Source organism: Phoenix dactylifera, chromosome 14, assembly GCF_051530095.1.
Source record: "Phoenix dactylifera cultivar Ajwa chromosome 14, Ajwa_hap1_PhDact_Kaust_v1.1, whole genome shotgun sequence".
Lineage (NCBI taxonomy): Eukaryota > Viridiplantae > Streptophyta > Magnoliopsida > Arecales > Arecaceae > Phoenix > Phoenix dactylifera.
The window spans coordinates 24204664-24228814 of NC_143203.1; the positions used below are offsets into that span (position 1 = coordinate 24204664).

At 36.8% G+C, this 24151-nt stretch overlaps 1 pseudogene across 11 annotated transcripts; it reads right to left on the minus strand.

Moving 5' to 3' along the window:
- Positions 1 to 128: 128 nt before the first annotated feature.
- LOC103705889 (pentatricopeptide repeat-containing protein At2g22410, mitochondrial pseudogene) lies at positions 129 to 18381 on the minus strand (annotated as a pseudogene). Of its 11 annotated transcripts, none has more exons than XR_015972884.2 (4): positions 15654 to 18381; positions 2501 to 2602; positions 1530 to 2156; positions 129 to 1218 (listed from the first exon to the last, which is right to left on the minus strand). The product of XR_015972884.2 is annotated as a pentatricopeptide repeat-containing protein At2g22410, mitochondrial pseudogene, transcript variant X9 (transcript). The 11 variants fall into 11 exon arrangements; XR_015972883.2 differs by having other exon boundaries at positions 1530 to 2181; XR_015972880.2 differs by having other exon boundaries at positions 1530 to 2365.
- Between the last annotated feature and the right edge of the window lie 5770 nt (positions 18382 to 24151).

Consider the following 24151-nt stretch of genomic DNA (forward strand, 5'->3'; position numbering starts at 1 on the left):
TCCAGGTTTGCCTTGACACAGGGATGACTTATTTGAGTAATATATGATAGTATAACCTATTGGGAATCTTATAATTGAGTTTCTTGAATTTGAGGATACCTGTTGATCTCCATGCACTGATTTAAATATAGCAGCGAACAAAATGTGCAAACTGGATTGTTTGAGTTACGCATGAAAATGTTTCACCTGATATGAGATTTTACTTATTTTGCTGTTGGTTGTGTTCAGACAGTTATGAATTCCCATGATCATAGACTCATTATTATTTCATGTATCCAGAAACATGGTTCTCCGCTTGTTGCTTATGCCATTCTGCGGCTCCACCATGACAGGATTCTCTTGTTCTCTTGCCTGATGTATGACTCCGATGTTCCGTTGCGTTGGCATGGAAGCGTGTAGGAGAGCTGCAGTGTGATTTTGAGGGCTTTCTTGAAGTTGCATGCTGTTGCTTCATTACTCTGAAATCATTTCGTCATCAAATCTCCAAAAAATTTAAAATTTGCGAAGTTGTGTTCATGTGAGGTAAATTCTTGCGCGGGAGACGTAGGCATTTCCCTTCCACTTTGTTCGTCTAAACCATGCTCGAAGCAACAACAAACACCTCTTCTAACCAGCATTTAACTTGAAGCAAGAGCAGCCGCTCATCTTTCTTGCGATTGATGCTCAATTGCTTAGCATTGCCTGGATCTTAGGTTAATAGGACATACGTAAGCCCATCATAACATCTCCACCAGAAATTCCTGCAATTTAAAGCGTGCAAACAATTATTAAAGTAGAAGCAACAATAAGATAATCAAGTTTTTCTCTTTTATTGCCTCCTCCTACTTACAGATAGCAAAGTGCGCAGGCCGCACCTAAAAAGAAATCTGTACAAAAATAAATAAATAAAGAAAAAGAAAAGAGAATCTAAAGAGCGAGAGATCAAAAATGGGATCTCTCTCGTCCACCACCACCAAATCTAATTTAAGCGGCGACAAGGTTCTTATCTTCAGAATCTCTAACGGCTACTGGGATTGTAGAGGCTGGGAATTTGGGGCATCCCGAAGTTGCGATATCATATGCTGTGGGAAGCAGCAATGGTTTCTCCGAGTAGTTGAAGGAGAGAGCTTTGTTTGCGGCCAGAGCCAAGAGCTCTCTTTTTCCTCAAGATCCTTGGCTGGCCCACGGCTCCACCTCCCTGCGTTGCGTTTAGCAAAATGCATCTTTAAATTTCTTGATCTGCAAAAGAATTAAAAACAAGCCTCATAACTGTAGGTAAGTCTTTAGAAAAAGAAGAAAACTGGTAGAAGAAAAACACAGGATATTAGATGTCACTCTTGGCTATTTTTAAGAGTGGGGGAGAACAAATAACCCATTCTCTCAGAACTCGATCAAATTCCTCTAGATAAGCATATGACCGAGCTAAGTCCTAAGCCCTCCCTCCCTCCAAACACATAATGAGTGTTTCACAAAGAGGTAGATTTGAAGTTGCCAGTAAAATAAAATCGAAGAACTAAGAAATTTCTCCAAAGAACGAAGGAACAACTTACTGTTGCGTTTGTGCAGCTAAAGCAACATAAGCGACCTTGTGGCTTGTGGCTCTGCTCGTAGTTGACTTGGAGGAACAGGACATCTGGTTTCTTCTCTGCAATCTGGCAAAACTGTAAAGCAAAATAATGATAGTATCTAAGCTCTCTCAACCATGGAATCAAGAATAAGAGCTTCTGGACGCTGTCAGTCTGATCATAGGCATTGCTGTCGGGCCTGGAAATGCTCAGCCTTCCCCCGGCCATCATTGGATCAGGGCCTGGTACTTCCACCATAGCCATCATCCTCTCATGGGTCTGTGGTCTCCTTGATTGTCCTGGTTGTGGAACTCAGCTTCGTCGCCATGGAAGAGGATGAAGGAGGCGGGCTTCACAGCTCTGCCAACCGAAACCATGGGGCCAACTTTTGGAGCTTCTGTCGCCTTTGTCTATGCCAGCCTCAGCTTCTCTCTTTTGACTGCATGCACCTCTGGCATTGGTTTCTCTTGTTGTTCGGCAGTTTCTTTCGATTAATCCAATCATAGCTCATGCTCTGTTTCCTTGTTTTAAGGTCATGGATGTCGCTAAGCTGTTGCTCTCTGCTAACTCCTCCTCTGCCTCGCCTGCTGTTCCAGGTTTGCATTTGCCGCACTGGCCGCAAGTTTGATTGGTTATTCTGTCAGGTTTCCAAAGCAGCTAGTGGATACAGTAAAGTTGATTGCAGAAAGGTTTCACAAGAAACAGATGGAATGTTCTCTAAGTAGTGACTTTTCCAAATGGGAACCAGAGGTAGCAAAAAGGTCAGGACTTTTGCGCAAGCTTTTATTTCTGGAGGGGAGCCTCAGATGCTCTCCAGTGGACTGAATCAAGAGGAGGCAATGGGAGTTCTTAGTGAAAGCCCTGTTGGAGGTCTTAGCAGTAAGAGCACAAATGGAACGGTACTTCTGGATGCTAGGTCTAGTATGAGTGGTATCCTTGTGACATGTCATACTTACATTCCCATCTTGATTGCTTCTTTCTTCCGTGCAGCTTTCTCTCTCTAGATTTTGCTGGAGTATATGCAACATTCTCTTTGGAGTCCTACCATCTGCAATGGCCTGGATTCATCGATCCAGGAAGAGATGCAGGTATATCAATGATGCCATTTCATTTATTTCTTATTGTAATGAGAATGAACAATGTCCAGAAAATATTATGAATTCATCATGAGAGAAACTGTGTAGAATTAATAGAGAAAAAAATATAGTTGAAACTCAATGAGAGCTTGAAGGGATCTAGATCTCTCCATTGACAGTGCCGGCAATTAAAGTATCAGCTACCTCATTTGCAGAGCAACCTATATATATATATATATATATATATATATATATATATATATATTATGAATAGCACTTGGTTACTCTGTTTATGTTGATACTACCATGTTCATCTAGCCATAATACCTTAGGAACATTTATGTCTGACAGTAAGGCTTTACTAATCATTGAAAAACTGAAATTTCTGAAGTTTTTTAGTTTAAATAGTATAGATGCTTTTAGAGTTGGAATAAGAATGTTTTATCATTAACATTCCATTGTATTATTCTAACAGCTAGTGAAAGTAATAAAGATCAAATTGTTAAATTTGAGATGCAAAAAAAAAAAAAAAAACTCTTGTAATTATGGTGAATCTAGGATGCACTTTAGGAATCACTAGCAGTCAAGCAAGGATATGCCAATTAACATAAAACACAAGAGTACAGCATTTCATAATAGAAATTTTACTTCTGCATGCATCATTTTATAAGCGTTTGCAAAAAATAGCTGACCTCCACCAGCATGCAAAGCTATGCCATGTAAGAGAAAGCCTTCTCAAAGCTTGAAGACTATGCTGTTAGATGAAATGAATTGAAACATGCTGCATGTCGACATAACTAAAACAGTAGAAGGGTAAATTTTTCCAAGAATACCATACAGAGAAAAACTTCGACAGGATCGATATTTTTAAATCAAACTTGTTTTGATAGGTATCTTTTAATTCTCTTTTTACTCCAAGCTTAGCAAGAAGGCCCGCAGGAATTTTTTTCCCCTATATTAAAGTATATTTTGTGTTCTTTAGCTGCATTTTTCTTCCTCTACAAGACTACAACCATAGTAACATCAGTACTTGTTTTTATGCTCATGCAAATTGCCTGACTCCAAGGAAGATTTACTGCCTGGTGGAACTATGGTTCATGATATTATTTACCATCACTGTCACACCAGGATTCTGGCATTAGATGGTAAGAAGCAGCATTACTTTCTTGTGAGATTGCATTCTGAGGATGATAGTGTTATTTTGATGATTAACAAGCAATTCTCTAGAGTATGCTATAAGTTAAAATTGATACTTCATTTATAAGTTCATTGCTCTCAGTACATTTGCTTAATTGGAAATATATATATGGTCTTGTTCATTTGGATGAAACTAACCTTGAGAATGCAGCAAAGTGTGGATTGAGTCGACCCATAGGTTGATTGGGTCGACCCCGGCACATCGAGGAATCATCTGGCACACTCCTGCAAAAACAGCACAAATGAACAGTGAGTTGGGTCGACCCAAGGTAAGCAAGAGTCGACCCAACCTCCAAAGAACCTCAAAATGCAAAGGAAGAATGCTCTCTGGATTTACTGAGAGGGTCGACCCAAGAAGAAGTTGAGTCGACCCAAGTAAACCTTGAGCCGACCCAAGGAAAGGTTGAGTCGACCCAAGTGAAGAAAGGCTGAAATTCAAGGCTCTGAATTTTCTGAAGCTGACCTTGGGTCGACCCAAAGAAAGGTTGGGTCGACCCAAGACAACAGAAGGCTGAATTTCAAGTTTCTGTGTTTTCTGAGAGGGTCGACCCAAGAAATGGTTGAGTCGACCCAAGTAAAGGTTGGGTCGACCCAAGGACAGGTTGAGCCGACCCAAACACGGGCTGAACATAACGGCTAGTTGTGCAGAAATGCTTTTTGGACTCCCAACGGCTATAAACGGCTAGTTTCTTCAATCCAACGGTCAGAAATGACTATTTGGAGGTTGGAGAAGTATTTAAGAGGGAGTATTCATCAGAGGAAGCAAGCTTTGGGGAAAATACATCAAGTGCATTCAAGAGAGAACCCTAGCAAGACAAGCTTCATCAAGAGCTTCATTCAAGAATCAAAGAAAGGGATTGAGCAGATTCAAAGAGGCATTAAGAGCTCCTTCCCCCATTGAAGAGTGAAGCTTCCTTGACCAAGAAGAGCAAAGCGACTTCAAAGCGATAATTTCTTTCTAACTCTTCTTGTTGTTCATATTGCTTTATATGCTCATCTAGGAGTTTAAATCTTTTCTTTTCATTTGTTTAAACACTTTGTAAAGGTTCGTTGGTAAGCCCGCAAAACCAACAAAGGTTCGTTGGTAAGCCCGCAAAACCAACAAAGGTTTTTGGTGAACCCGGAAAACCAAAGTTGTATAGGTTCGTTGGTGAGCCCGCAAAACCAACAAGGTTCTTGGTGAGCCCGGAAAACCAAGTGTATAGGTTCGTTGGTGAGCCCGTAAAACCAACAAGGTTTTTGGATTGTGAGCCCGGAAAATAATCCAACTGTAATCCGCAAGATTATAGTGAATTCCCAAGGGTACGCTTGGGGAGTGGACGTAGGTGCTAAGGAGAGCACCGAACCACTATATATTGGTGTGTTTGCATTGTGTTTGTGCTTTCATTTTCTCTTGCTTTATCTTCTCTTCTTGCATTAGATTAACTCACTTAAATAACCTAAGAGAGCATCCATCGCACTTAATTAAGAAAGTTTTAAAAGTACCAAAAATTTAGAAGAAACCAATTCACCCCCCCTCTTGGATTGTCACCTTGGGCAACAAGTGGTATCAGAGCAAGGTGCTCTAATAGTACCCATTGATCTCACAATCAAGAGTTAAAGATCATGACAACCCAAGTGGGATGTTCTATAGGAGAGGGACAATTAATTGATAGACCACCTCTATTTAATGGCACAAACTACACTTATTGGAAAGCTAGAATGAGGATATTCATTCAAGCTTCAAACTATGAATTATGGTACATCATTACTAGAGGCCCTCACTCACTCTCTCACACTATTAATGAAAAAGACTTAGCACAATTGAATGCTAATGCTATGAACATACTATATTGTGCTATCCATGAAACTGAATTTAATAAAATCTCTGCATGTTTATCTGCTAAGGAAATCTGGGATACTTTAGAAAATATTTATGACAATATTCTGTTTAGCTCACATATGCTTCAATTACATACTAACAGTGAGCCTGCAGAAAACGATGTTGAATCTCCCAATCCGGAAGAAAGAACAACAAATGAAGAATTCGGTGATGAAAACAAGGATCCATACCCAAACACCGAAAAATTCAAAAGCTTCCTAAAGACAAAGAAGAAGAGGAAGCAAGAAGAAAGTAAGAAAGAGATAAAAAGGAAGAAAGCCTTGACCAAGGAAGAGTCAAGCAAGAAAATAAAAGTTAGGAGCAACAATGATGATACTAGCTCCAAAGAAATACAAGGGGTAACTAACTTGTGCTTTATGGCACAAGAAGATAAGGTACAATCTGAATCTACTCTTACATCAAATGATTTTCAAGAAGAATTTTCTTATGATGAATTATTAAATGCTTTTCATGAATTGTATTGTGAATGTAGAAAACTAGCTATGAAGAATAAAAATTCTAAGAAACTAAATCTAAAAATTTCAAAAGAAAGAAATTCTTTTGGTGAAATACAAGACAAACTAAATTCTGAAAATGAAAGCTTAAGGTTAAATTCAGAACAATTGATTCAGAAAAATCAGAATTTAATTAAAGAAAATCAAAACCTAAATGAAGAAATCAACCAATTAAAATCTTTTATTAACAAATCCACTGTAAGTTCAGAAAAATTAAAAACGATGTTTGAAAGCCAACATGCTGTTTTTGATAAATCAAGACTTGGCTGGATTCCTTTGCTCAATAATAAAACCCTAAAGAAAAAGGTTATCAATTTGCCAAGCAAACCATCAAATAAGATAACTTATTTCAAATATAAAAAGATTGGGCATAAAAACTTTACTTATGGTTCTAATTCGAATAAATCAAATGGTAAAGTTATTACGATTAAACAAATTTGGATTCCAAAAGGAACCATATGCACTAACCCTCAAGGACCCAAGCAAGCTTGGGTATCCAAAATGAAAAATATGAGGGTATAGATGTAGGTGTGCCAAGCTACCCATGGAACAAATGAAATTTTCATACAAATGGGTGCATTGACACATAATTAAAGATAAGTCTCATTTTATTCATTAAATTTAGTATAAGGTTTAACATTCTACTTCGTGTATTGAAATTATCTTTTTTATGAAATTACGATACTCTCTGCATCAAAGTTTTTAAATGCCTCATATGTTAAATTTTATCTCAACGAGTTTAGCATGAAACTTTCTAGTGCTTGCATCATGATAAGAAAACAATGAATGGATATATATATAACCTTCTTCTTCAAGTTTACAAAAATCTAAATTTCCTCTCTAGTATAAACACTTGATGCTGATTTCATACCTTCATGTTAAAACTTTATTGAGCATAATACTTATGAAATCTTATTTCATTATTTGTGAAGGTATGAGTATAATTTATCATAATATCACTCATTCCTTATGTGATTATTTGAAATATATTATGATTTACTCTATAAGTCGCATGTATGCATCATATGTTTCAATCATAAATGATTAATGTGTCGTGATCATAATGAAAATTCTACTAAAAAGTTTTATAACAATGATTTTTTTTTTTTGTAATTCTCAAGACTATTCAAAAAATCTAAGATTAATAAATCTGATATTTAAAGTGTCTCATTTAGTATAATCACTGTATCCTTGATTGAATGATTAATATCCTTACATAAAATTATCTCGAATTCTATTGATTAATATTAACACGTCATGTTTAATCTGAGCATAAAAATATTCTAAAAGTATGAATATTAATTCCTTTGAACCATCTCCCATAAGTCAAATATAAAATCTTAATTAATCTAAAAGAAAATTGCCTATCTCTCTAAAACAAGATTATTTGTATTGAAAGCCGAATCATAACCAGAATTTTGATAGAAACAACTATTTAAAATAACTTGATTAAAACTTAACTGGTATATCTTATTGATAATTATTTTAGGCAAATAGAATCTAAGCTAAATTGCTTCTGAAAATAAAAAAAAATTGGTTTGACTTTGATAAATCTTCCTATTGCCTCACATGGGTGTCCTTGAACCATATTATTTAATAAAATTATCTCTTTAGTTCAAGTGACTTGTGCTTGCTTATATTTAGACAATCTCTTGAGTAAAGTGACTTAATATTCAATTATTGTCATATCTTATGTTGAGTCATCTAGCTAAAGAAATATATTGTATGAATGTTTTGTATCTTGAAGAAACTAATGACTTTCCTTCAAGAAAGAAAAAGAGTTTATTAATGATACAGGATTTATGAGCAAGAAATTTCAACTTGAAGGACACCTTGATGAAAGATACAATAAACATTCCTTTGCAAACAAAAAAGGAGAGAGATTTTCTTCAGCCAAGGGTGTAAAGAATCTAAAAGGTATTTGGCTTGAAGAATGCTAAATACACTGGTAATCTAAACTCTTCTCTTGTGAGTTAGTTGAGCAAAATCAATAATCTGAAATTATATGGTAGCATGATTAAACCTTTAATTGCTGATCATCTTGATATCATGCTTCATTCTCATGCTAGTGATGATTGTTTCATGGTGTGATTAAATTGAAGTTTACTTTTTCCTATATAATGCATAACCATGAAATACACAAGTTTATGCCTCAAATCTCTAATTCAAAATAACTTGTGATAAGCTATGAATCATTGGGCATAATGAAAATGCTGTTTGCATGATATATATTTATATGCAGCATATTAGATTAATTCTTTATTCTGCTCTTTCATGTAACTACTTGAAAATAACAAAAAGAGAGAGAGGTAAAGAAAAGAAAATGGATATTATTCAAGAGAAGTAAAATCTAAGTAAAGGCAAATACTTCAATCTTAAGGAAAAGCAAAACAAGCATAATACATTCGGCACATTTGTGAGACTAATATGAACATTCCTTTGGAAGAGATAAAATCCGTAATTAATTACAGGAAAAGGTTGAAGTGAACATTTTAAACCTTCTATATTGCTCATCATAGGGATGGTGCCAATGGGGAGGCTAGTGGTAGTACCCGGCACTATTTGACCCAACTATTCGGTGCAGGGCATATTAGGGACGGCACAAGAGGGAGGCTAGTGGTAGTACCTCGTGCCCCTTCCAACTCCACCGGATAGGGAGCAAATAGAATATAGAGCATAGAAAAGTAAAACCGAAAAATAAATGAAGATAATCAAAATGTTCATTGAATGGTTAAAGAAAGAAATTAAAAATTTGGGAAATGAATGATAAATAAATAAAAATATATAAGAAGGTTGTGAAAAATCAAATGAAGTTTGAATCACTTGAAAACACACCTTAAGGATAAAATCAGTGCTAAATTGTATTTAAATAAAGAAAATTTTATTTGAAAAGAATTGATTTTGATCCATGACATGCTTGTTATGTTTTGCATATTTTGAATTATGTGTTTTCAATATTCAAATAGCAAAGATCTTTCCTAGATATAACTTGTAATGCTTCATGCCTATAAATTTTGATTGAAACATGTTATTACCAACAACAACATCATTTTGTTTTAATGAATATATTTTGAAAAATAAAAAAAAAAATTATTTGAATTTGCAAATTAGGCAAAATGGATTGATTCTGACATATCTTTTATCTTGCCTAACATTAGTACATAATATCCTCCAATTTGTACCAAAATTCAATATGAATTACAAAGATTCTGGATGTGCTCTAATGTTCTTGAAATATGTGTCTTCAATCTTAATAATTTAAGATGAGCTACAATGTAGAAGATGCATATCTCAAATTATAATCCTGAAAGGCTCCTTGAAAATTTTTATGAAATTCAGAATCTGATGTTGTATAAAAGCTTAAACTTAATTTAAAAATGCCTCTATCATTGTATTTTTGTAACCTTCATTATATGCTTCAATGATTGCATCATTTTGGGGAATAACTCAATATGAATTTCTAGATAAAATTACAGCTTAAGAAAAATAGAATAATTCTGATGCCTTGATTGCTTGCCCTGATACGCATCTGAAACATATCATTTCTTATCTTCAAAGTGTACTAATATTGGTCTGAATGATGTGTCTTTTGATGATCTTGATTGCAAACAAATATTTTTTAATATATGATTTTATTTTGATATTGAAAAGATTTATTGTGCTTCATATATACATTGCTGAAAAACCTTGATTAAGAAATTGAGTTCTATAAATACATATACTTCAATGGTCATCTATATATTTTTTTCCTCTCCTACATTGTTAAAGACTTTCATCAAAATATATATGTATATATATTATTAAAAGAGTGAATGATCTCAAGTCTAGAAATATTTCAGCTCACTCAAATGATTCTTAAAAGAAAGAAAATGTAAATGCTTTTGAAAGAATTTGAGCTTCAAATGAATCATTTTCTGATTAATATTTCAGTACATTTTCTCAAAGATTAAGAGGAAGCATAACTTGTTCTTAAAAGATTAAAAAGAGTGATTGCTATAAATTTTGAATAACTCTAGATCACTCTACATTCTTGATATCATAAAGTTTCAGTTTTATTCACGTTTATCATTAAAATCTGAAATTCAACAAAAGAAAAGAAAGTTTAAAAGAAAATGCATCTTTTGAGGGGGAACTTTAAATACTCAATCTCTTTATTGAAAATTATCTTCAAACTCTAAACTCTCAAATGGAATGATTAATTGAGGGGGAGAAAGAAAATTTCAGAGGGAGAGATCATATAGAACTTAATCATGTAAATTCACAACTAAAGATGAGAGAAAGAATACCAAATGTAAAGTGGTATTAAACTCTGTGCTTCATTGAATATCTTTTGAAAGTTGGATTTTCATCTGTACTTAATTGGTAAATTACTTGTTTTGAAAACTAAGTGAAAAGGATTCCATTTGTCTTAGTATTGGAAATTTACTTTGGAATCTACTAATGAGCTCTTATTGGCTTGCACTTTAGCGTTTCAATCATGAGCCAATTCATTTTAATTGATTTTGATGTTATGATCTTTAAAGGAGTAAAAGAAAGTCCTTAAGAGAGCTCTAAAAGAACTTTCAAAGCCTTGAATTTTATGTATCCTACACTACATAAATTCATGTTTTGGTATCTATGCCCCAATACTTTTATTTGGATTTTCATCCGTGCCTTTCTTTGAATATTATTCTTGATACTCCTTGAAATAACTTGAAAAAGATTCCATCTACACTTGATTTCAAAACTATCTTTGGAATCTATATTTAGAGATCACTTCTGGCTTACATTCTAAATATCTCATTCCTAAAGCCAAACACATAGAAATAAGATATCATTTTATTAGGGATCATGTGCAAAATGGAAACATATGAGCATATATGTACTGAAAAACAATTAGCTCACATATTCACAAAACCCTTGAGTGAAGATAGAGTCTGCACGCTAAGGAGGAAATTAGGCATATGTGATCCTTTTTATTGAAGAGATATAAAAGGGAGCAAGCAATCTCATGATACATTCCTCCCATTTCTAAAAACCCATGAAACATGAGTCAAACTTGTTATCTATAGATTCCTTACTCATGTATCATTGTCCCATAAAGAGTTTATAAGGATTGGAAGCAAGGAAAACATTTTAGAAGCAAAACGGAAGAGAAAAGAAAAATTCTGCACTTGGGTCAACCCAACCCAGAATAGGGTCGACCCAACGTTGAGTCGACCCAAGAAATTTCTTGAGTCGACCCAACGTCGGGACCCCACTGTTAAAAGGGGGACCCGTGAGCTATCTAGGGCACTGTTTACCCTTTGTCCTCTTCCGAAAACCCTATTTCCCACTCTCAATTAGAGTCTCCCTAGGCTGATCTTAGCATCTATATTTAGAGCCTAGGCTAGAAATCTAGTTCTCGTATGTATCTTGCCTTTTCTCATATATATCTTGCTTTTTCCCTTATGAATCTTGTTTTTCCCTTATATCTTTAAATCTTGATTGTGGAACATTGTACTTTTCATCATTTTGAGCATTAATATATGAAAATGTTCCTATTTTGATCAATGAAGTCTGAAGTTTGTTCTTTATTGCATCTTTTCCCATATATATGTTTTTGATGATAACAAAAAGGGGGAGAAGAGAAGGAAAGAGTATATAAAGGAGAAGAGAAGGAAAGAGTATATAAAAGAGAAGAGAAGGAAAGAGTATATAAAGGGAGAAGAGGAAAGAGTATATAAAGGAGAAGAGAAGGAAAGAGTATATAAAAGAGAAGAGAAGGAAAGAGTATATAAAGGGAGAAGAAAAGAGTATATAAAGGGGGAGACGAAAAGATAGAGTATTCACTCTAAGAAAAGAAAGAGTATTTCATTTGAGAAGAAAGAGTATTACTTTTGTGAGAAAGAGTGAGTAAAGAAGTTATGAAAAGAAAAGAGAAATAAATGGGCAAACAAATTGAAAATCATATAAGAAAGCTTACATATCTAAGGGGGAGCAATTTGTAACAATGAAAATCATCAAATCAAAAATTTCTATCATAATTCAGAATTTGGCACATATAAATTCAGAATTTGGCACGCTCCTTTCTCACCTCGATACATAAGCTGAAACTCTTATTTTATCTCAAATTTTTGAAGTTTCATTGCTAATGAATTATAAATGAAAGGGGGAGCCATTCAAAAAAAAACAAATTGGCAAATTTTGAATGATATAGGGGGAGATTTCACTTATATATATGAAAAGCTGAAATTCTGAAATTCAATCCCTTTTATAAACTGATTTTAAAGACAAGTATCAATAGGCTTATACTCTTTATTTTGTAATCATCAAAAAGGGGGAGATTGAGGATGATAGTGTTATTTTGATGATTAACAAGCAATTCTCTAGAGTATGCTATAAGTTAAAATTGATACTTCATTTATAAGTTCATTGCTCTCAGTACATTTGCTTAATTGGAAATATATATATGGTCTTGTTCATTTGGATGAAACTAACCTTGAGAATGCAGCAAAGTGTGGATTGAGTCGACCCATAGGTTGATTGGGTCGACCCCGGCACATCGAGGAATCATCTGGCACACTCCTGCAAAAACAGCACAAATGAACAGTGAGTTGGGTCGACCCAAGGTAAGCAAGAGTCGACCCAACCTCCAAAGAACCTCAAAATGCAAAGGAAGAATGCTCTCTGGATTTACTGAGAGGGTCGACCCAAGAAGAAGTTGAGTCGACCCAAGTAAACCTTGAGTCGACCCAAGGAAAGGTTGAGTCGACCCAAGTGAAGAAAGGCTGAAATTCAAGGCTCTGAATTTTCTGAAGCTGACCTTGGGTCGACCCAAAGAAAGGTTGGGTCGACCCAAGGCAACAGAAGGCTGAATTTCAAGTTTCTGTGTTTTCTGAGAGGGTCGACCCAAGAAATGGTTGAGTCGACCCAAGTAAAGGTTGGGTCGACCCAAGGACAGGTTGAGCCGACCCAAACACGGGCTGAACATAACGGCTAGTTGTGCAGAAATGCTTTTTGGACTCCCAACGGCTATAAACGGCTAGTTTCTTCAATCCAACGGTCAGAAAGGACTATTTGGAGGTTGGAGAAGTATTTAAGAGGGAGTATTCATCAGAGGAAGCAAGCTTTGGGGAAAATACATCAAGTGCATTCAAGAGAGAACCCTAGCAAGACAAGCTTCATCAAGAGCTTCATTCAAGAATCAAAGAAAGGGATTGAGCAGATTCAAAGAGGCATTAAGAGCTCCTTCCCCCATTGAAGAGTGAAGCTTCCTTGACCAAGAAGAGCAAAGCGACTTCAAAGCGATAATTTCTTTCTAACTCTTCTTGTTGTTCATATTGCTTTATATGCTCATCTAGGAGTTTAAATCTTTTCTTTTCATTTGTTTAAACACTTTGTAAAGGTTCGTTGGTAAGCCCGCAAAACCAACAAAGGTTCGTTGGTAAGCCCGCAAAACCAACAAAGGTTTTTGGTGAACCCGGAAAACCAAAGTTGTATAGGTTCGTTGGTGAGCCCGCAAAACCAACAAGGTTCTTGGTGAGCCCGGAAAACCAAGTGTATAGGTTCGTTGGTGAGCCCGTAAAACCAACAAGGTTTTTGGATTGTGAGCCCGGAAAATAATCCAACTGTAATCCGCAAGATTATAGTGAATTCCCAAGGGTACGCTTGGGGAGTGGACGTAGGTGCTAAGGAGAGCACCGAACCACTATATATTGGTGTGTTTGCATTGTGTTTGTGCTTTCATTTTCTCTTGCTTTATCTTCTCTTCTTGCATTAGATTAACTCACTTAAATAACCTAAGAGAGCATCCATCGCACTTAATTAAGAAAGTTTTAAAAGTACCAAAAATTTAGAAGAAACCAATTCACCCCCCCCCTCTTGGATTGTCACCTTGGGCAACACATTCCTCTAAATAGCTTGTGTCAGGGGAAAAGTATTCTTTATCCACTATCTATGCATACTTATAATATCTCCTGGTTTAGTGTGCTCAAATCTCTAGTGACTATCAAGTCCGGCTGTTCTTCATTTACACTGTTTTCTTATGGAACAACACCATTGCTTACAATTACTGGTTAGACAGTACAGGATTGCTATGCCATGAACTGGATTTGTGTGTCCGAAACATATATAAAAAAGACAAAAGTTAGGAAAAAAGTAAGAGAGTTAAGAAAAGACTAGGAAAGATTAATGCAATAAACATGTAACAGCCAACTAGCTTTGTTTTCAAATACCAGCCATCATGCTTAGGTACCTTATCTAGTTTCAATATCCAAGTGTAGAGCAGCAAACATCGAACTTCCATCAACATATCACAGGCCAATGCTATCATGTGCTTATAATTGGGAGACCATGACAGAATGTCCGATCTCAGAATTTGATCAATTAAGTCGACATTTCAACAATAACTGCTTGAGAAGACAGAAGATGTAACTTATTTAAATTTTAATGTATACAAAGAAACACTTTATCATGTACTATGTTTTCCAAAGTAAATGTACCAAAATATAAACAATGGGCCTAACTTTGTTTTTCTTTGCACACGCAGATCACCATGAAATAGGAGATCAATCCTTTGCTTCGTGAAATAGGCGGGCTCTTCTAATACTAACAATGCTGTTAGGCTGGTACTCTCGCAATACATGGCGAGCAGTAACAGTTCAAATAGAAAAATTAACATTCCTCGAACAGCTCAAAGTAGAGCTTGAGGAATTGTATCATATTAAGTTAAATGGACTGGAGAAAATTTTCTCTCTAATTACTGCAAGTGGTCTTTAACAGCAGTTTCTTTTATGTTGGCCAGAATTTTTATTTTTTCACTGATTCAGGTTATCTAATTGACCTGCTCCTCACTTGTTAGAACTTGAGGCCATGATAGATATCCATAAAAGGTTTGTCTTATAGGATGGCTAGGTTGTCCTCTTCCTGGCATAATTTAGACTACAATTTATTCGAGACCAATGAATTTAGATATGGCTTTCCATACTTTACAAGTTGGAGCAAAGAGAACTAATTTTGAATCTGTTTTTGTCAGCAAAGACTATCATCATGCTTTTATATTATTAGCTATAAGAACTTCAGTGATAGAGCAGTATAAGGTACTGGTATTGTTGAGTTCTACAAACATAACTGCAGTGCCTATAAATAGTTTTTGGATGATTCTTTCACAGTCTCAAATTCCGGCAACAAAGAGAGCACCGGTATCCAAGGTTAAGAATAGATAGAGATATCACTAGATCCTACATCAGCTGATTCGACAGTATGTTTTTAAATGAAAGAATCAAATTTATTATGATAGAAGAAAATTGAATGGATGCATAATTTTTCATTGGAAGCATCTACTGCATTGAGAGGTAACAAATCACTTCCAGAAAAAGCTAAAATTCTTATAATTATAAATGGGAAAGCGAAAAAAAGAAACTCCACCCATTCCCTTGTAATGTCCAGTTTTGCAAGTTACAGTGTAAATCTTTTTGGGTCTTCCTGACTGACAATGTACCTGTTGTCACAGCCAGAACCAGAAGTTTATTTGTCTTTCCAGTTTCTGCTACGTTGTCTGCTGAAGAATAAGACCATGCCCAGGTTCTTTCAAGGATTAGGAGATTCTTCTTTTCATCAAAAACATGATGATAACGATGATCAAGAGTAAATGTCAGCATGGTCCACAAGTCATTCAGCCACCCTTGAAGTTTGCCACATGATGCTTGGCAAAGAAAAGCAGGGTCTATATCAAATTTACACTCTCCAAATCACCTAGGTTGATTTTTTCCTGAATCAATTCTGATTTACAAGGAGCTCTGTGTCCTGGTAAAGCCTGATGTAGTTCCTGTTCCATATGTTCGTCCGGATTCACTATGCACAGATGTTCAATTAGCCTGTCAAACAGATTTCCTCCTGCATTTTTTCTGACTTGCTTTGAACTAGTGTAACTAACAAATATGATTTCTGAGTTTTAAACATAGCTTTCTTTATAGTTTTCAAAAAATAAAGCCTTCTTTAATTTTATCTGCTTGCTTTATATATCTAGTTGACGGGCTACTGTTCAGGAAATAATTAGGCTTTCTGGAATGGAACCCTGTTCCTCAAACTCTGAAGTGCATGCTAATGCCATTAATTTGGTTGTCCATCAATCAGTATCATGGAACCCAAGTATATCAGGCAACAGCAACTTGATTCTTTGTCAAGATTGGAACTTTAGCAGTTTTGTACTCCCCTTCCAAGTTACTAACTTGGATTGAGCTACAACCAGGTATCTTCTCCACATCGGTATCTGCCATAATCTCCCTCACTTTCATGGCATCATACCACCTATTTGCACTTGCATAAGCATTCGATAACAGAACATAGTTTCCACTGTTACTAGGATCCGACTCAAGAAGCTTCTTGGTGGCAATCTCAGCTAAAGTTACATCGCCATATACCTTGCAAGCTCCCAACAATGTCCGCCAAATAATAGGATCTGGTCTCATTGGCATATATGTGATAAATCTGTGAGCCTTTTCCAGTTCACCTGAACGACTAAGGAGATCCACCACACATCCATAATGCTTCATCTGAGGCACCACCCCATGAATTTCTTTCATACTCTCAAAATATTCTAACCCCTTATCAACTAATCCACTATGAGCACAAGCAATCAGGACGCCAAGGAAAGTAACATCATTGGGCTGAAATCCTTCCTTCAACATATCAGAGAAAACTTCCAATGCACTTTCCACGTAGCCATTATTTGCTAACCCTAATATAATTGAATTCCATGACAGAGTATCCTTCTCGTTCATTCCACCAAACACTTTGAATGCCTCCATCACACATCCACACTTTGAATACATATCGATCAAAGAATTACCCACATAAATATCTGCCTTAATGTTGTTTCTTCGAATATAATTATGAATCCACTTCCCTAGACCAAGCGCACCCAAATGTGCACAAGCAGAGAGCACGCTAACAACCACGATCTCATCCGGCTTTACCTTTGCCTTCTGCATTTGCCGAAAAAGCACCAGTGCTTCAGAGAAATGGTTTGCTTGAGAATACCCCGTAATCATTGAACTCCAGGAGATCAAATCCCTCCCAGGCATACTATCGAAGATCCTCCTTGCAGAAACTAAATCCCCTGATTTTGCATACGTTGTAATCATGGTGTTTAAAGTTACAATGTTCCTCTCCTTCATCTCACTGAATACCCTTCGAGCTGATTCCACCAATCCACGTCGGCCATAGTAATCTATCAGAGTATTGCCCAAGTAAATATCAACCTCCACACAATTCTCCTCTATATACTTGACCATTGATTCGGCCAGCTCCCACTCTCCCATATGAGTGCAAGCTGAAACAACCTTCACCATCGTCACCTTATCACCCGTCACTCCCTCTTTCTGCATTGCTTCAAAAAGTCTCAGTACCTCCCTCAACTGGTTGTTTTGGCTATACCCACAAATCAGTGAGTTCCAAGACACCAAATCTCTCACAGGCATTTCATCAAAAAGCAATCTTGCGCAGCTCAAGTCGCCACATGAGGCATAAAGATGAATCAAGGCATTCGAAATGAAGACATCCGATACCAAACCAAGTTTCAAGCCATTTGAGTGTATCCTTTTGCCTTCTCTAGTTGCCAGAACTCTCGCGCAGGCCTTCAGTACAAAAGGGAAGGTCAGATTATCTTGCGCCTGACCTCTTTCTCGCATTCGGTTGTAGAAAAAGATGGCATCTTTGGGTGTATCACTTTGCGCTAATCCTCTGATCATCGTGTTCCAAGTATAAATATTTGGGTCTTCTATCTGCTCGAAGACTAGACGGGCATGGGTTAGGTTAGTTGAGGAGAGAGCATAGGAGGTGAGGACTTTGGGCATGGCAGATGAACATCTATATAGTCCTGTGACAATGAGATGGGCATGGAGCTTCTTGATGGCTTCCATGGCATTTGTAGCTCTGTGAAGATAAGAAGATTGGTTGGCCGTTTGGTGACGAAGAGGAAGGAAACGGGATCCCTCTCGCCCTATTAGGAGGGGTGGGACTTAATAATACCATCGGATAGAAGAAAAAACGATTGGATGTTATCGTGGAACAAGTGAACACTTCAGACTAGGATCATAACTCAAGCCTAAGTTAATTGCGACTCAACTTGGACTTGCCCCAATTCAGCAGTGTGAAAGAACACAGCATCAGCCTCAATCCTAGACGTAGAGATAGTTCTAGTTGAGCAGACACCAAATGACCCATCACCAGAAGAACATAATTTCTGTGAATACAGGCTAGCCAAATAATATTATTTGAATTTCTAAGCTCTGTATAAGTATCCAAAATCTACTCGGTGCATAGTTAATACGAGACTAAATACACACCCACAAGAGTCCTTACATACTTCTTCTGTTAAACTCTGGCGTCCTCCCCAAACTATGGATGCAAATGTATTTAAATCTAATCACTAGTATCATGATCGTCCTATGGTCCGTTTCAATGGGCATGTGCCGTGGTGTCTCCTAATAAACATAAACCTCACTCAAGAAAACTAGCCGGAAATTATTTGTTTCAATGGACCTATTCTGATACTATTTATAACAATCTAGGACCTCACTCAAAAAAACTAGCTGAAATTATTATTTAGATTCCTAGATCCTGTATAAGTACCCAAGATTTATCCATTACATAAACAATATGAAACTAAATACATGCGCGCATGAATTCTTACACCTACCAACCTTGGTAAGCATGTTCGACCAAACCACATAGTCCTCTCCATGATCCTTCTCCAATAATACCAATATCTTCCTCATTGCCCTCTCACCCGCCTCCACATCCCATGCATATTACAACACCCAAGAGGGTGCTCCACACAATCGCATTCAGCTCCATTGGTATCCACACTATCATCTCCTTCGTCCTCAACCAACCACCTTGCCCTCCCCACCATGTCAATCATGCAACCATAATGCTTGATATATGGCTCGACGCCATGTCCAAACACCATGCTGCTCATAATTTTTTTAAAAAAAAAAATTCTATTCCCTCTTCCAGCATTTTTTTTTATTTTTTTTAATACAACGGTGCCTCACATCAAACGTACATGAGTGCAGCCAATAAAACCAAAAAGAAAAAGTTGGTGAAGAGAGGAACCAGCATTCAACAGGCTAAAATAGTCAGAACCACCTCTTTTGCCATCCCATGCATTGCCAACCTCGAAATTATCAAAGTCCACGACGCCCAATTCCTTGCACTGCGGCACTCCTGAAAGACTTCGAATGAGTTCTCGATTGAGCCACATTCTGCATACATATCGATGAGAGAATTCTCTACCCGGACATCCAATGCACCAAAGCCGTGCGTTTCATGCAAGGATTCACCCACATCGAGCGCTTCAAAATTGGAGATGGCTGGAATAATGGAGATCACTGTGATTTCTGTCGGATTTATATATACCTTCAGCCATCATCCAACCAAAACAAGCCTAAGCTTCCTCTGGTCAATGAGCTCGTCCAAGAGATTGCATTGCGAACAGGCATTTGCTCAACCAGTGATCCTGCAAGGCCGACCTCATTCCAATTTGTATGACCCGTGACCTTGACATTCCAAGCGACCAAGTTTCTCTCGGGCATTTCATCAAAAAGCCTCCCAGATTCCAGCAAACAGCCACATGCAGCATAACTAGATGCATCGACATTAGACTCAAAGCCTTTCTTGATGGTAAGTCCATGGAATTGGATGCAAGCGTTGGCTTGCGACAAGTTAGCACAGGCCCTTGCATAGCTCTTGCAAGTTGATGGTGAACGTGAAGGCCTCCGCGAGCAGCAAAACTCTTGCATTTTGGGGTAGAAACAGATGGCTACTTTGGGATTGCAACCCAAAGAGTAGTAGTTTCTTACGAGGTTGTTCCACATTCTCATGCCGATTTCCTCGATTTGGTGGCCGCGGGATCCTTCTGAATCCGTGGTAGGTGATTTAAAATCGGAGATCTTAAGGAATATAAAGAAGAGAACGTGTGCAACTACGAGAGGGAATGCAGCTATAAAAAGATGGTGCGAACTGGGAACGAATCAATATCTAGAACTGAAAATACAGTAAGGGTTTTGCAAATGTCACGGATCGATTGTGTCGTAGCAATAGGAGACAGAGATGCTGAGCTGGAAAATCCAAAATTTGAATTGAAAGCATGTTTTGATAAGATTCAAGACGAACACAAGTATTTGAAAAAAAATATATTTGCTCTGCATTCCGAGAAGATCTATCCTTTAGACACACCAGGGGTCTCTCCTCTGATGCTCTCTCGCTTTCTTTTTCTTGACTCTATTGGCTGCAGTTATGTTAGAATAGTACGCGCAGCTGTTGTACTAAAAAAAATTAAAATAAAAAATATATATATATCTAAATATAGGTTAATGCATGCAAATGGAGAAACAACTACAATAAACTATGAATAAGTCAAAAAAAAAAAAAAAAACAACGAACAAGTCTCTACAATATTTTATTTTTGGTAATCCAACAAGTCTCTATAATTAATAATTTCTTAAACTTGTATACTATATGTATACAATTTGGAAATCACTCATATGCCTAAAATTCCAAGCCATTGACTGGACTAGGAGAGTATGAAATTATTGGTTGGATCAAGTCCACCAACTAATCAGTGGACCAATCTAACCACAAACACACTGGTCCACTATTTAGCTAATGGATGTAGTCTAATAAATAACTCATCCGGCAGCATTCTACGATATTCTAAATATTAAATATATCTATAATTTTTTATTTCATTCTCTATGTTTTCCTCGGCTCAATTGGAAAAGTTATCAGATATTCTCCACGTTTAATGGAGGAAACTCTGGTCTACATTTAGAAGCTAAAATAACAAATCTGGTCTTTCAGAATCATAAAGCCTCAAAAGTTATAAAAGTGAACTATCTTTGGTTGTTAACCATGTAAGCTTTGTTTAGTAAATCTAATAGCAATTCTCCAATGTGATGTAGTGACAATTGTGGAAAATATTATTAAACAAGATGTAACTACTGAAATTAAATACAACCATGCGTGCTGGTTCTGCTGAAATATATCAAGTGGAACTTGCACAAAAGACCATTAGTTTCGCCCCCTTTAGCAACCTTTTAAGAGAAACAGCTGTTTAAGGTCAATTGTTACATTGGACTAAGAGATTATTAATCTATGGCCCTGATTTATCCATTAAAGCTTATCCTTGAGCTTGCTACTTGTGCCACCCTAACGAGGAACAACGAGCATGCCGTATCAAATTGGATTTGACATTTGACTATAGAATGCCCATTCAAAGTTTGCTTGTTCTAACTTCTAACTGGTCGTGACAATTTAGTTGTTTATTATGGTCATGACAAGTTATTGGCCAGCCAAGTAGAGGAGCAACTCGGAATAAAATAAGGAGATAAAAATGAGAATAAATTTATTCTACCATCTTGTTGAAATATTTTTTATCTGGATTACATGGAAGAAGTGGGTAAATAGTTCCTTGATGATACAAAGTTTTTGGCCCACTTGGTCTCTAACAACAACTTTCCTTATTCTAGAGCCGAAATGATTATTTGGCAAGATAAGATCAGACAGGGTAGGAATAAAGGAAGGCAGGTTAAAATTTTAAGAGTTTTTTACATGGATACTCTTCTAATTATCGAATTTTGCATGAATACTCTTCCAAAATTGATATTTGCATGTACACCCTCGTAAAACTTTGTTATTGTACAAATATCCCTAATATAACGGTTGTTCCAATGGTGTTAAGAAAAATTATATTTATATTTATTAAAAATAAAATAAAAATTTAAAATTATGCTTTGTTCCTATCTTTTTTTTCCTACTATCGGGATCACAATCTATTTGCATGTCTACCCATTAAGGAAATTTTAGTTATTTTAATTTAAAACCGTTAATTTTTTTAGCATCGGTGTATAGTATGGGTACACATGCAAAAACAAAAATAAAAATAGGATAAAATAGCAAAACAAATATTTTATGATGATATATATGCAAATATCAATTTTGGAAGAGTATCCATGCAACATCCGATATTTAGAAGAATATTTATGAAAAAAAAAACTCAAATTTTAAATACAACATCTCTGACCCAAGGAGCTCCTCAAACTCCAACTCTCGTGACCCTAGGTGGCTTCACCACGTAACCTTTTTCTTCGCATTAGACCTAGCAAGCCAGCCATATTCTGACTGTGCTTAACAAATAAAAAAGAACGCATCACCACAGGAACATGCAGCGTCGCATATATTCTTGTCAGCTTGGCATTTATCAATGGAATTGACGTACAATTTTGTTCTGCTGCCGGTCGGGTTACGCCGTTATGCCATGAATGAGGTAATACATGGATGGCATTAGTAAACATATATACAAAGAACTTAATGAATAAGAGAGATAATATGAGAAATTTTGTAGGAAAATTTACTGTTGTTAATTTCTATTTTTCAGAATGATTTTTATGTCCATATCTATGGAAAAGGTTCATTTTTTTTTGCACCTCAATCAATGCACATCTCCACTCGCATGCGTATGTCCCATGTGCCTGCCAAACCCCAGCATCATCCATCCAAAGTTCCAAACACCAGATATGTGACGTCCGGTTTGGGGTGTCAACTTTTCCAGGCCTTGAAGAGTCTTGTATATCCAGAAGGCATCTCTTTCTTAGCTTTATCTCTCGTGATGCCATTTTCTTCAATTTTGTTCCCTGCTTTCCATGGACCATGAAATGGAAAAGAACCTGTCATCACCCATCATGCTTTCACATGAAGGGGTCGGTGGCACCAAGTTACTTACCGTGACTGGGAACATGAAGAAGCTTCCATAAAGTTATTGAAGATGCATTGATATGCATTCCAACAAGCCTTCATTGGACCACTCATCGACAAGACTACTTCGATGCATTGCCAAGAAGCATTGGGTGAGTGCCTTCTACTGAATATAGGTCCATTGCAAGACTCAACTCAGCAAGCCAGCGTTGGGCCACCAACATCTTTTGTGCCCACAACTTGGAGAAAAAAGAGTATTCCTATGCGCGTTTCGTAAGGACTTAAGCGACTGCTAGTCCCATCATGACAAGGAAATCCATTGCAATGTCAAGGCTGTAACAAATAGTCCATGAACTAATGAAAGGGAATCTCACATCTGTAGCTCTAGGGGTCCATGTCTAAACTAAAGCCTATGCATGACGAGGACCGAGACATCGCTAGAACAATTGGTATTTCCATTTGTCTACATCTACTTCAAAATATCAGTTCATGCAGCGTTCTTGGGTTAGAGCTAGCAGTTGAGTCCGGACGGCGATACATTTTCTACTAAATCTAGACTCACTTGGTGTGAATCAGATAGATAGAAAAAATGATTTTTTTCTCTTATATATTTCTTGTTCTACATGTAATTATATTTTTTTGATTGTGTTTTTTTTTTTTCTTTGAAAAAGCTCCTAAGTGATCACCATGCAGTCGTGATGACAGATAGTACCAAAAATGATGCTTTAAGAATAACATGTGACAAAACCTTTTATTTGCTTTTTGTTTAAAACAGAGCTTGGGCGTTACGACGACGTTGTGGGATGTCAAATCTTATCTAATGAATGCACTGGATCTACTATCACTTTGGATCGAGTCATATCTTCATGCTATGTCTCCATCAAAATATCATCCGCATGCGACCTTTTTTTCCATCAAACTGATCCTTTAAATCATAACCTTTTTCTTTCTTTACGGATCCGAAGCCATCTATTCGTCAAGAGAACCTGCACCGACCGCGTGGCAAATGGGAGATGGGACCCACGGCGTGCTCGCCACGCGTACTGCCGCGACAGTGACGTGGCGGTGAAGACGAGCGACTCGATCCCAGGCGTTAAAGATAAGGGGGATGACGCCGTCCTACGTCCGGACGTAACGGATTCATGGGTCCGTTGCGGGCCCACGCGGATAGCTACGACTCGGCTCGGCTTCGCTCGGCTCGAAGCTCAACTATCTTTTAGGAATCTAATGAAAGATTTT